This window comes from Nothobranchius furzeri, chromosome 3 (genome assembly GCF_043380555.1).
Source record: "Nothobranchius furzeri strain GRZ-AD chromosome 3, NfurGRZ-RIMD1, whole genome shotgun sequence".
NCBI classification, from domain to species: Eukaryota; Metazoa; Chordata; class Actinopteri; order Cyprinodontiformes; family Nothobranchiidae; genus Nothobranchius; species Nothobranchius furzeri.
This window is the reverse complement of record NC_091743.1, coordinates 70,980,927-70,995,715: the sequence shown is the minus strand read 5'-3', so window position 1 is coordinate 70,995,715 and position 14,789 is coordinate 70,980,927. Positions and strand designations below refer to the sequence as shown.

The 14,789-nt window shown below is 43.6% G+C and overlaps 1 long non-coding RNA gene across 1 annotated transcript; it reads right to left on the bottom strand.

The window, feature by feature from the left end:
* Positions 1-2,153: 2,153 nt before the first annotated feature.
* LOC139068995 (uncharacterized) lies at positions 2,154-4,689 on the bottom strand. The gene is made up of 2 exons (XR_011520226.1): positions 3,125-4,689; positions 2,154-2,394 (listed from the first exon to the last, which is right to left on the bottom strand). It is a non-coding gene; the product is annotated as an uncharacterized lncRNA (long non-coding RNA).
* Positions 4,690-14,789: the final 10,100 nt, after the last annotated feature.

Sequence of the window (14,789 nt, the reverse complement as noted above, 5' to 3'; positions counted from 1 at the left end):
TGACCACGCAATGTTGTAGAGACGTGTCAACCATGACAGCCCTACAACATCCATAGCCTTAAGATACCCAGGACGAACCTCATCCGCCCCCGGGGCTCCGCCGCTGTGTAGTTGTTTGACTACCTCAGCAACTTCTGCCCCCGAGATCGGACAGTCCATCCCCAGGCCTCCCAGCTCTGGTTCCTCCTCGGAATGCGCATTGGTGGGATTGAGGAGCTCCTCAAAGTATTCCTTCCACCGTCCGACTATAGCCTCAGTTGACGTCAGCAGCTCCCCATCCCCACTGTAAACAGTGTGAGCGAGTTGCTGCCTTCCTCTCCTGAGGCGCCGGACAGTTTGCCAGAACCTCTTTGGAGCCGATCGATAGTCTTTCTCCATGGCCTCACCAAACTCCTCCCACGCCCGAGATTTTGCCTCGGCAACTGCCACTGCTGCACCCCGCTTGGCTATCCGGTACCTGTCTGCTGCCTCCGGAGACCCACAGACCAGCCACGCCCTGTAGGCCTCCTTCTTCAGCCTGACGGCTCCCCGAACCTCTGGTGTCCACCAGCGGGTACGGGGGTTGCCACCACGACTGGCACCGGCCACCTTACGACCACAGCTAGCAACAGCCGCCTCGACAATCGCAGAGTGGAACAAGGCCCACTCGGACTCAATGTCCCCCACTGCTCTCGGGACGTGGTCAAAGCTCTGCCGGAGGTGGGAGTTGAAGACCGTCTTGACAGGTTCTTCTGCCAGGCGTTCCCAGCAGACCCTCACTATGCGTTTGGGTCTGCCAGGTCTACGCGGCATGTTCCCTTGCCATCTGATCCAACTCACCACCAGGTGGTGATCAGTTGACAGCTCCGCCCCTCTCTTCACTCGGGTGTCCAAAACATACGGTCGCAGGTCAGATGATACGACTACAAAATCTATCATCGACCTGTGACCTAGGCTGCCCTGGTACCAAGTGTACCGGTGGGCATCCTTATGTTCGAACATGGTGTTCGTTATGGCCAAACTGCGGCTTGCACAGAAGTCCAATAACAAAACACCGCTCGAGTTCTGATCAGGTGGGCCGTTCCTCCCAATCACACCCCTCCAGGTCAAGCTGTCATTGCCCACGTGAGCATTGAAGTCCCCCAGCAGGACAATGGAGTCCCCTGATGGAGCACTATCTAGCACTCGTCCCAGGGACTCCAAAAAGGGTGGGTACTCTGAACTGATATTTGGCCCATAAGCACAAACAACAGTCAGGACCCGTTCCCCGACCCGAAGGCGCAAGGAAGCTACCCTCTTGTCCCCCGGGGTAAACCCCAACACACAGGCAGAGAGTCTCGGGGCTAACAAAAAGCCAACCCCAGCCCTCCGCCTCTCACCCGGAGCAACTCCAGCAAAGTAGAGTGTCCAACCCCTCTCCAGGTCTCGGGTTCCAGAGCCAATGCAATGTGTCGAGGTGAGTCCGACTATATCTAGCCGGTACCGCTCAACCTCTCCCACAAGCTCCGGCTCCTTCCCCGCCAGCGAGGTGACGTTCCATGTCCCAAAAACTAGTTTCCTTGTCCGGGGATTGGACCGCCAAGGCTCCCGCCTTGGTCTGCCACCCGATTCACATTGCACCGGACCCTTCATGTTCCTCCTGCGGGTGGTGGGTCCACAGTTGGACGAGCCCATGTATCCGGTTCGGGCTGGGCCCGGCCGGGCCCCATGGGCGAAAGCCCGGCCACCAGGCGCTCGCTCACGGGCCCCAACCCCAGGCCTGGCTCCAGGGTGGGACCCCGGTAACCCTCCGGGCCGGGTACTCCGACTCTTCGTTTTCACCGCCATGAAAGATCCTTCGAGCTTTATTAATTATTAATTACAAGAACTATCTCTGGCATAAAGTAACAGCAGATAATTTTTTAAACTTTAAGACTGAGCTTTAACATTGAACTTAGTGATTGTTGAGTTAGAACAGGCTAAAACCGGCTGTGGCATGGTTGTTTACGATAGTTGTAAATCAACTTTCTTTATTTTTTCTAGGGCTGCAACTAACGATTATTTTCATAATCGATTAATCTGTCGATTATTTTTTCGATTAATCGATTAATCGGTTTGTTATTGTTTAGCTATTTAACCTATACAAGTGATGGATGCATTTCAGTTAAGAACAAAAAAACATAAGAGAATTGTGCAGTTGACTGCAATCTATTTTATTGCACATGAACACAGTCAGCAGTATAAAATGAGCTAAACAGTGCAAAATATCAGTCCAGAATAATTTTTAGCATTAGCTGGAAGCCTGCTCCTTCCACCATGGATAGTGGCCTCATGTCTTTTACCAGCATGTTTAGAATAGAGTTTGTAAGTGGTATGAATTGCTGGGGGGTGAGTGTCTTCTTCCCCATGTAGTTGTCCATCATTGCTTGTTTTTTTCTGCATAAGAAACACAAATAGACTGAAATAAGTACACATATAAAATAAAGCAGCACACACACTACAACACTAAATCAATATTATATTATTTGAATTAATTAACAATATACAGTGATCATTTATTTTGAGGGTTACGTTCTACAAAATAGCCCGCAACAGGAGATATTCAGAAAAAAAGTAAAACATTTTTACTATTAAAAAGCTCTAAGTAAGAAGCTCATGAGGTTTTTACTTTGAGTCGGGAGTGTTTAAATTAGCCAGAGAAATGTGAAAAATGTTTATTTTGTGTAATACTGTTTAAGAAACATGATAAAAATGTGTTGTGAGGCGTTTTACAGCGTTAGATAGTAAAACAGCCTTTTAATAGTAAAAAAATGACTTTTTCTGAATTTCTCCTGTATTTAAAAATTGAAAGTGTACAACTATGCCGTGTTATATTCACCTGGACACAGCTTGTCTGTATATTTTTCTCCGCGGAGTTGTCCTTTTTTGAATGAGGAACATAGTTATGGGTTTGTGCCGTTTTTCTCTTAACGAGAACATTCTTATAAACAGACGTGCTAAATTTGGCAAGCGCATGATACACAACACGGAGGAGATTCACGATTGCATCTAGTCAATCAGAAGTAGAACACCGCAGACTGACGCGGCAAAAAAAACATGTTTAACATCCACTATAACGAACTCAGCTAAAACACTAAGTCCAGCTTGTTTATTTTCTGTTACTTACCGGGCTGGCTCTTCCAAATGACGGCTCACTTGACCGCGGTGCTCTTCCTCTGCTGCATCAGCCCCCACATGCTTTCGTCTCAAATGTGCTCCCATACTCGTGAGGTTTTTGTCCGGGGTTTCTCTTCAGTTTTGTCGCTTCTATTTTTCTTCCGTATTTCCTCTTGTTCCGCCATCTCTCACAGCAAGATGAGCGTCAGTAACGTGATACGTCATGAAAACCGAGGGCACCCATTGGCTCATTTCTTCTTCTACGGCTCCACTGGTAGATCAGTGGCTCATTACTGCCACACACTGGCGGCAAATTTAACAGCTTGTAACCGATGTCAGATTGTGGTAAAAAATAGACTTTATGCGGTAAAATATGATTATTAAACAACTAATAGATGACTAAAAAAGTTGTTAACTATTTTAATAATCGATTATAATCGATTAAATCGATTAGTTGTTTCAGCTCTAATTTTTTCTTTCTTTTTTTTCTCTTTTTTATTTCTTTTTTCTTTTCGCTGTAATTCAACTTCAACCAGTAGGTCAGAGGAGCAGGAAACTGCTCAGTGTTACTTCATGAGGAAATAAATAGTAATATTTTTTTATTTACTTTGTACATCTGTGGCACAGTTTCACCCCAGGATTTGACCTTGTACCCTGACAGGGATGAAGGTGTCTCCAAAAACTGCATCACAAATTGTTTTAACAGGTTAACTCAGACTTAGAATAGAATTTCTGTACAACCAGATTAACTGTTATAGATTAACTGTAACGTGAGTTTGGTGTTAAACAACACGCAGGTAAACAAACAAAAAATTGCCAAGAAACAAAAGTTTTAACATCAGGAAAGACTAAAGTCCACAGGTTGTATTGTGATTTTAGCTTTAAACATCAACTGGCTGCAGGGATAAATGTAGGATTTAGTCACACAAGCTGTTTATTAAAGCAGATGGAAATTAGATAAATAAATTAGAAATATGTGGCCAGATGGTTTTTGGTCTAATCCTTGTAAATAACCAGACTAAATTTAAATCTGTTTTATAAGCAGTACACGTGCAAATGTTCTTTATAAGATTTGTGCAAAAGAGTTTTGTAGTGCTTTCCTGCACAATTTCACTCCATGTTAGTTTTATAGGCTGCATGCATTTTTTACACACAAAGTGTGTTTGAAAACTGCTGTATGTAATCTTTCCACTATCGTGCACATTCTAACTCTCACCTAAAGGCAGTCTGAAAGATATGCCTGCACTTTACTCCTCAGAGAAACTTCTTATTGTGACTTATTAACCAGATTCCAGACAAAAGAAAATGGACAAGGGCATGGAGATGATGAAGTTTCAGTTAAAGACAAATGGAGTCAGGATGTTTTGCAGAGGGCAAAGAGAAACAAGGGAAGAGACGCTTGAGACAAAATAAGAAAAATTATCTCAGTTTCACCAAAACTAAGCTAGAAACTCACACAAGAGGCGTAAATTTGCAACCACTTTTATATGCATGTGAGGATAAGAACCATATGTTTGAGATGATGAGGACCCTGATAAAAAATTCAAATCCTTAAGCTGGATGTAAAGTTATATGAAATATTGATCAAGTGAAGGTTTTTTTTTTCGTATTCTTTTTCCAAATTTAGATCTTTAGAATTAGAAAATGGAAAAACACTAGAGGACTTTTCTCTGTGTCCTTCAGTTTCTCCAGCTTCTTTATCGCCTCCTCTGTCAGAGCGCAGCATCTTAAGTTATCCTATAACAATAATCTAATATCTAATCCATAGTCGGGCCACTGTGGACACCAACAGCAGCACAAAGGAAACTACTTTTGTTGTATTATTTTTCACAAAAATTATCTAAATGAAGAAACGTTTGCTGTGTTACGTATTTAAAGTTTTAATGTATTTTTTATGAGCGAAACTTGAATGGTGGCAGGACAGCGTTCTAAACTCCGCATTAACAGTGCCGTTACTCAAAAATTACATTTTCATTTAAGATACAATATATACAAATTTTACAGTGAAATAATCACAAAACCTAAGGAAGAAAGGTTATACTGAAACAGATTTTCTTCTCAGTCGGCTGGGGGGTTCTCAGGTTTTCTCCTTTTATAAAGCTAAAGAGGGACATAGTCTTTGTTTACGATGATGCCCCCAGATCATTTTCATAGGGGTGATGGGGCCAGAAAAAACTTTGGGGGTGGTCCACCAGATTGGTCTGTGTGGTAACGCCAGGAGGGTATAGCCTGTGGCAATGCATTGCATGCCCCTTTATTCTTTTTCATTAAAAAACAATATGCATCCAAACAACATGCTCACCTCAAATTGGAAGAACACATTTTTTATAAAAAGACATCTCAAACAGTTATTTGGAATGCTACTTTAAAATTTTTTGTAGTTTTTAAAGACAACACGAAATATTTAAAACTTTAAATGTTTGTTTTGAAAATGGTAAGTAGAAGAATACATTTTGTTAATGTGATTATTTAAATGACCCGCACTTGTATAGCGCCTCTCAGAGTAAGGACTCCAAAGCGCTTTACACTACAGTGTATCATTCATCCATTCACACACACATTCACACACTGGTGGGGATGAGCTACATTGTAGCCACAGCTGCCCTGGGGCATGCTGACAGAGGCGAGGCTGCCGAGCACAGGCGCCGCCGGTCCCTCCGACCACCACCAGCAGGCAAGGTGGGTTACGTGTCTTGCCCAAGGACACAACAGCAGAATTCTCTGTCCGGAGCTGGGATCGAACCTGCAACCTTCCGATTACTGGACAACCCTCTCAACCTGTTGAGCTACTGCTGCCCAATAATTTGCCCAATTATTTACTCTTTAATTGTATATTTTTATTGGGTTTTACATTAGTAAATAATTTGTGGGAAAATTAATGTGATTTATTAAAGAACATTGGTCTTGGCAATGGGGTGGCCAGCGATTTTTATGTGTGGCCCGGTCATCCCTTGGGGATGCCACTGGAGCTAATGCTGCAGTGGCAACCTTTGTATTTTGACACCAGCTGGTAAAAAGCTCCAGCGTTGTGGACAGTATGTTAGCCAGTAAACAGGAGCAATCCAGAAGTTATATCTTGTACACCAAAAAATACATGACATCTTTTTTGTTTTTCTCTAATATCGGGTGAAGCAGGCTAGAGGCTAATATTGAGCTAACGTTGAGTTAGCAATACTAACAGTAAATTAGAAACAGACAGCTCTAAAAATATCTCAAGCTTCGATTTCAATTACCAACAATTCGATATTACATCAGTTTATTGTGTATTGTAAGGAAGTGAGAGGTTATTAAATTTTATTTAATGAGCCATACGGTGTGGGATTCCACAGTAAATATGAAATCCACCTTACGGATCGAGGGTTATTTAAACCAGAAGATGGGATCTTTTTATTGCAGAGATTAGGTAACCGTTATGTATTCACTCAAAGACACAGAATAGAGAGAGTCAACTTTGAACTAAATCTATAGTGTAACTAAAAATGGATGAGACGGTGAATGGATGACGTGTGATGCAATCAGAACCAGCAAATCCGAAGAAGCGATTAGTTCTGACGGGAACTGAAGATGTTGTTTTGAAATAAGCTTTGGTTAGTTTCAGAACCGCATGAGACCCCATCAAGTAGTGTCTACCTTTGCCTTCGGTGGAAGTCCTCTGTAGATCAGGAATATCAAGGTCCAGTGAACCCTCTCTGGAAACCGAGCTGGTAGAAGCCGCGGTTCCGATCAGACCCGTCTCGAGTTACCTCCGGCACACGACACGTTATTGGAGTCTGTTCAGACCCAAGCCTGGGTCGGTGGAGCTTTTATTCTGAAAGGAGCTGTTGTTGCCGCTGGTTGTTATAGCGACTGGATTTTTCAGCTTGTCGCTGGTTCTTTCGGTTAAAGAGTACAAGGTCAGGATTGGCCACTCCATTGCTTGCTCTGGAACGCTTTGAACTGGCGTTAGAGCTGACGTGGCGTAGTTTTTTACCTCGGATGTTATGGTTTATTGTCAAATGAAAATGACCAAACACCGTCAGAAGCACGCCTCCGTCAGATCTGTAAGATTCTGATTGGATCAGTGAAAGGAATGTGTTATGTCCTTTTAACACTACGTGAAATGATTCCTGTTGTAATCCTTAAAGTCACAGTACTTATTATTTCTATAGGATCATAATAAAGTAATTAATATTTTGATTTCACAAGTTGGTCACATCTTATTACATTGACTAACACTTTGATGGATTAGCTTCATTAAAATGGAGTTCTTTGATTAATTAAAAGAAAAGAGTTCATTTTTCGTTCTTCTCTCTTCATTGCTGGATCATAAACAGTTTAGAAGCGAATGCTTCTGAAAAAAAAAAAAAGAAGAAGCGAATGCATGACCTTGAGGCTGTTTCATGCACTCTGGCACTGCGTCAAAGAGACTGTGGAAAAGATTAAATAACCTTGGTGGAAATAGCTCCTTCATCACGTTACAGTATGTAATCTTCGCTCATCATCTGGAATCTTCTGGTGCTGATCCATAACTGGCAACAGCCTTCAAACTCTGGGAACGGTAGTTAGAGTCGCTTGTTTTGAAAATGGGCTGCAGTAACCAAATTTGACCACAGGATGTCATTCATACTTCATTCTTGGCCAAAAATCCAATCTCAATCTGAAAAGTTTAGATAATAATTTAGGGTTAAGATTAGAACCTGTAGATGTAAAAGGATGAGAGAAATTTTAAAAAGTGCAATCCCATCTTAAATTTCAAATATTTGTTTTAAATCTGCTCCTGGTCTTATTGCAAGAACGTTTGTGTAAGATATTTGACATCAGTTCTCAGTTCATTCCTGTCCTTTTGACTTTATGAAACTCAACAATGATCCACAGAATACTTTGCATGCAAATGCAGCCGGATGAATATTTAACAGTTATTTGTAAAACATGGCGATGCACAGCGGACTGAAGCAGGTGAAGGAGAAACGGTGTCACCGGTCATCAACCAGGGATCCGGTCTGAGGACATTTGTATTTATTATAAGGTGGGGCTGCTGATAATGCGACGTGTACAGCTTGTTCTTATTGTTTCAGCCAAGGGAACCTTAGTCGAAAACATACGCTGTTAGAAGTGATCGAATCTTTGCAGCTTATTAAAAATGGCCATTCCTCTTAGATCGTTCTGACAGTAAATCAGTCCTGAAGGGAGCAGAAAAACTATTAGTCCTACTTTTTTTCTGTTAGTTTTGTTTTCAGGTCACTGACAAGACCTCCTGAACAAATTAGCCTCAATTGAATTAGATTTGATGTCATTCATTTGCTAACAAATGGTAAATGGCCTGAATTCGATATAGCGCCTCCAAGACGCTTTACAACACAATCAGCCATTCACCCATTCACAAACACATTTACACCCTGGTGGTGATGAGCTACACTGTAGCCACAGCTGCCCTGGGGCTCACTGACAGGGGCGAGTCTGCCGTACACCACCAGCAGGCGGGGGGGGGGGGGGGGGGGGGGGGGGTACGTGTCCAGGACACAATGACAGTGACAGACTGAGCAAGGCTCGAACCTGCAACCTTCGGATTACGGGGCGGGCCCTTATCTCCTGTTCCACCATTGCCCCTAAGAAGATGAACTCAGCTTTACAAGAACTAAATACATGGGAATAATTTGTAATCCAGAGAAGAGCTTGAGGATTTTAGGTGATGGACAGTGAAAATGGTATAAAAACCATCAAGGGTGAAGTTTTTACAGCAGTTTTATGTTTAAGTCTTTGTTTTCTCAGTGGTCTACATCTGTATCAGCCCTCAGGCCTGAGTGAGCCCCTGCTGGTCAACACAACCGCTGCTTAGAACAAGCACATTCAAGCAGCTCCGCCTAAGGCCAGGGAAAATGGATATTGATCTGGAGCCATGACTAAATGGATTACATTACAGAGTAGTGTTGGTAGCAGGGCAGCAGAGATAGGAAGAAGAGAGGGAGGAGGAGAGGAGGAACAAGAGATGGCAAGAGAGGCAAAAAAAAACTGGACGATGCACAGAGGGAGAACAGGGCTATTAGAAGTCTTGGAAAAACTTGTTTTTCCTAGCGGACTGATTCCTTTCTCACAGAGTCTTTTACTCCATACCCCCAACAAGCAGCCATGTGGAATCATGCTTTCATGCCATACTCCCAGCCTCCTCCTGGTTCATCGTGCAGTTATGAGCCAATTGGCTTCAGAGGAGTAGCTAGTCAGGAGGATTATCACCCTCTATTCAACCAAGGCTGTTGAGTGGTTAAGACTGCGAAGTGCGCACTGGGAGCAGACGAAGACACACTATCCTGAATACAGAACCTGAATAATCCTGCAGAGTGTGTAAATCTGGCCGTCAGTCAGTCACAGTCAGACCTGTTTGATACTAACAGTTAATCAATCAGCAGAGCTTCTTAAGCCTCCCTCCTGCACTGCCTTGCTGATGGGTCCAGAGGATGCAGAGAATTGCTTTCAGAGTGCCTCTCCTGTGAGCTCTGATATTCATGACATTAATGCATTCACTTGTGACAGGAATATCAAAGAGGTGAGCGTCAACCAAACCATAAAAATGAAAAACGGGAGAAAAACTTTGTTTGAGCCTCAGTAGAATTCTGGGCTGCACTTTCTACCCCCAAAGACTCAACGTAGTAAATACAAACTAATACAACAAGATTTTGGTCAAATAACCGATTACTTAAACATTTTCCACAAACCCCTGCAGAGCCAGCCTATTCATAACAGTTAAACATACCACAGCAGCAATGATTTCCTCAGATGTGATGAATAAAACCAATCATTTCAGATTGCCACGTCTTCAGTTTGAGACTATAGTCAATGAAGCTGAAAAGGAAGTCAGCTCTTCTTCAAAGCTCTAACAAGGAAAGTAATTTCAGCTGAAGCCCTCAGGGCTGGATCAGGTCCTGCAGGAAGGATTTTATCTCTCAGCTGTTCTGGGAACAGCTCAGGATCCCGCAGAAGAAGCAGGAAACCGTTCCTGGACACAGTAACATCTGGACTGGTCTGAAACAAGACTTAATGTTAACGATTTCCTCTTTAAGATTGTACAATCTATTGATTTAATCTGCTTTTAAACAGATTTTATGCATCCTACTATTGTCTTATTTGCCTTTTGCTTAATCTTGTGAGTTTTAATTGGTCATGTAACTTGAAATGTATTGTGAAGGCCTGCTGGGAACGTCTGGCAGAGTCTCCTGTCAGAAGGAGCTTCAATTCCCACCTCTGACAGAACTTTCAAAACATTCCGGGGAAGGTGGGGGTCTCCGTCGTTGAGGCGACCGACCAGAGCTGTGGCCACAGGGTCGTCGGTGCCTGTCGTGGCGACAACTCCAGAACCCGCTGATGGACAACGGTTAGGGATGCTGTCAAGCTGAAGAAAGAGTCCTATTGGGTCTTTTTGGCCTGTGATACTCCAGAGGCAGCTGATAGGCGGAAAGTGGCTCGGGTGGTCGCGGAGGCCAAACCCCGGGCGTGGGAGGAGTTTGGTGAGACTATAACAATCACCCCTCTAACTTTAGTCCAGGTGTGGGACTGCTAATTCACATATGAGGGTATTCTGAAAGAACAACCTCTGAACCCAACATATTTAAATATAGGATCACCCTCTCTTGGCACCAAAGGGTTTCCGTACAATCTTCCCTGCCAAAGACACAAAACACCAACCACTTCAGATCTCCCATGTATGGTTCTTTTGTTATTCAACTTGAATCACATGACATTCAAACATGGCTTTGGTGTATATCTCCCTGGAAATTAACCCCCTAAATGTCCATCTACAGCGCCGCCATAATGCGCCATAATGTGCTTAGGAAGTCTCTGATTGGTGCGCAACACACCGACCCGAATGCAACCGAAGCAGTCCAGAGAATTAAAAGGGGGAAAAAAATGCGGCAGCTAGCAAAAAATTGAAAATAAGTGGTATACCACAAAAATATGAAAAAAAAAAGGTCAATCTCACCGGGTTCAGCAGTCAATGACCCAGTACATCCACCGATCTGGCTACGCTGATCAGCGGTGAGGCAGGTGATCTGGAGTGGTTCCTCTCATTCAGCTGGAGAGCGCAGATATCAAGGCACGATCCAGTGCGGGACCATCGGGGGGTTTCTCTCTGGCTTAAACCCCTAATCTTATTCATTATTATTAATCTTCTTTTTTAACAGTCACCCATAGACCTACTGAGTTTTCCACTCAGTTACGTGGTAGACCTTTAGTTGGATAACTAATCAGGCTGCAGCAGATTCACGCTGACACCTGCACCACACCCATCCGTGCTCAGTTTTTTTTTCTTCTACCTCCACACCTGACGCAGCCCTCTCTTATTAGCGGGTGTGGTAAACAACACAAATACACTGATGAATACATGAACAACCCCGATTCACCCAATCACATACAGTGGAAAAGAAAATCACAGTGGCACAGTTTTACAATTATACTCTGGTAATTGTTTAGACCATTTTCTCACATCCTCTGTGCAACTATTAAATATTTTCTTTTATTTTAACACTGATCTAATGTAGCGATGGCACAGACACCCCCCCCCCCCCCCCCCCGCCAGAGGCATCGGAGGTGGAACCCCAAAGTAAGGATTCAGGTCGACCACACTGACAGTGTGTCTTTTTGTTTTGGTCCTTCCACTGTATTTGGTAGTTGATGGGGCCTAACTGTCTCAGCACAATGGCTGGCCCTGACCATTTAGGCGCAAGCTTTGCTGAGAACTGTTCAGATGCTTTGGAGGATGGGTGCGTGCGAACCCAGACCAAGTCTCCCAACCCGAACGGTGCACTTCTCCGGTGGGTATTATAGTACTTGGCTTGTCTGCATTGACACACTGCAATCCTCCTTTTGACTTGTTCCACCATTTGCTTCTGTCTTTCTAAGAGCAGATATGGTGACTGTTGAGGTTTAGCAGAGGTATTGATAAGCCTCTCAATGGGGCCTTTCAGGAATCTCCCAAGGTTCAGCTCAGCAGGAGTTCGGCCAGTGGTCTCCTGGTAGGCCGAATTGATGGCAAAACGGAATTCCCTGATCCACTGATCCCAGTTTTTATGTTTATTCCCCACATAGGATGCGATCAAGGCCTTGATGGTCCGATTGGATCGTTCTGTGAGGTTGGCCTGGGGGTGATAACTGGTGGTGAATTTCTGCCCAACACCCCAGGCCTTGCACAGATTGGCCACTTCATGGCCAGTGAACTGTGCACCCCGATCAGACACCAACTCCCGGGGAATTCCAAATCGGGTAAAGACCTCGTCTTTCAAGATGGTCACTATACGATGAGCCTTGGCATCTTTTAGAGGAAACATTTCCACCCATTTTGTAAAGTAGTCCACGACCACTAGAAGTATGGTGTTTCCTTTTTGCTGCGTGGAAAAGGTCCCATGAGATCCATCCCCAGCTTCCCCTAGGGTTCTTCTGCAGGAGTTGGCTGCAGGAGACCAGCGGGTTTTTGGTTTTCAGGCTTGTAGACTTGGCAGATGTCGCAGGTTTTCACTTGGTTCCAGACATCCTTTCAGACTGATGGCCACCAGGCCACCTCTAAGACCTAGAGGAGGGTTTTCAGTCTTCCCAAGTGACCACTCAATGGATGGTTATGAAAATAGGTAAGAAACACATGAACCTGGGCCTTGGGGATGACCAGCTGATATTTTTCTCCTACGTCCTTCACGGGACTACGTCTGTACAGGAGGTCCTGGAGCCTTGTTAAGCCCATTCGGTCATGTCTGATGTTGATAGCTGCCTCCTTAACCATCACGGCGATTTCTGGGACCTCGTCTTGAGCTTCTCTTATTTCATGCAAAGAAGATGGCAGATCAGGGCATTCGGAGGTGGATACGGCCACATAAGCATTCAAGCTGGGAATGGCTACTCTGGACAAGGCATCGGGCACAACGTTATGAAGACTTTGCAATATTTGACCTGGAACCGGAACTGTTGTAGTCTCAAGATCCAAAGAGTGAGCCAAGAAGAGGTCTTGGGACAATTTAAAAGCCCATGTCTTTGGACTAATACAGCCCCCTAGACCCACATTGCTGGCATCTGTATCAGTGGCGGTGCCAGTGGGGCACTAGGGGATCTAAACTATAATATATATATATATATATATATATATATATATATATATATATATATATATGTATGTATGTATGTATACAAACATAAATAGCAAAAGAAATTGACGTATTGTCTACATTGTTTCCAGACTATCACTTTTACAGATTTCTAAAAAGAAATCACACAACTCCTGAAAGGAGGAAATCTCCAGATTGCGGCTTTAATAACCACATTTTCTAAAAGTATAGGGAAATATCACATACTTGCTTTAGTTCTGCATAGACAAAAAAAACTGACTAAACAAAAATTATTTTCTCACAAAATCCCTTCCAATCTGGTTGAAGCCTTTTTTTTTCTCCCATTGCACGAGTGCCTTTCTTTCTGTAGGCCATAAAATAATCCTGATTTCTTGTAATTTCCTCAACTCCTGAGCTCTAATCATAAACACTTTTCACCACTCCACCTCATTCCCTTCAGGGCAACACTCCACTTCATGGCTAGATTGAATATTCATAAAGGCTCCACCGATTTAAGATGACACATGGGCATCCGCCTTTGCTCGACATATGCATAAAATGTGCATTAACACGGTTTTATTTCTGTCTCACTGTTAGGGAGTGGATGTTTATGGGATATTAAATGATGTCCGTCCCTTATGAGAGGCCAAAAGATTCTGTATGATCTCTCAAAGTCCCCGAAGATCATAATGTACAACATGCATGAACGACAGCTCCCAAAGGTTATCTGATGTTGTGCACGGCTTCTGCAACAGTCTTTGTAGTGCTTTCCCTCCAGTCTGTCACTATAGAAATTGTCAAACACAGCATGAAGCATATGGCTATTTCCCCGGACAACTTTGTTTCTTTTTTATACATGGCCTAGAAATTTCTTAAACCGGTGAGCCACAAAAATGTCCTCTGGGAGCATGAGATACAAAGGAATTTGACAGTCCATGGAAGCACAAAAATCAGTCATTGTGCATCATTCCAGAGCCTTGGCTCCAAAGACATAGCTGTGACTCTCTAGCGCCATCTGTTGAGACACTTCCACAGTTGAAGGCAAACATTTAGTGATTAGAGATAGAGAAGAAGCACCCTAGCAAGAAAGGAGCATTAAGGGGTTGTGCACACAAATGTCAGCCGAGATAACGACTCACAGGCTGCAGATGATTCTTACATAAGACTCATAATTCCTTCGAACGTGCTTGACTGAGTTAATTAATGAGGGCTGGGTCAACTTTCTCATTTGTCTAGCAGAGGAATCTTATAAATATCCATCTGTGTGCTCTATTTGCTTATGCTCATCTCGGATGAGGGTACAGTCTGTTCAGATCATAAGGCCGTCACAGAGATAACACTTCTTACAAGCACGTCAACACCTTCAGGCTGAGAGCATGTGTCACTTCAATTCAGGTGAACTCTGCGTGGAGGGGGTTACTTCCTACCAGAGATCTTTTATGTCAGCGCTGCATTCTAAATGCCAGACTTCCATCACACCCTCAAATCTGCAGGTTCATTCGAAAACCAGGAATTGCAATGCACAAATTAACTCCAAATGTACTCTGAAAGCTGAGCACCTTCCCTTCTAAGACACAACTCTTGATCAAGAATCCCCCCTCCATCTGAGCGAAA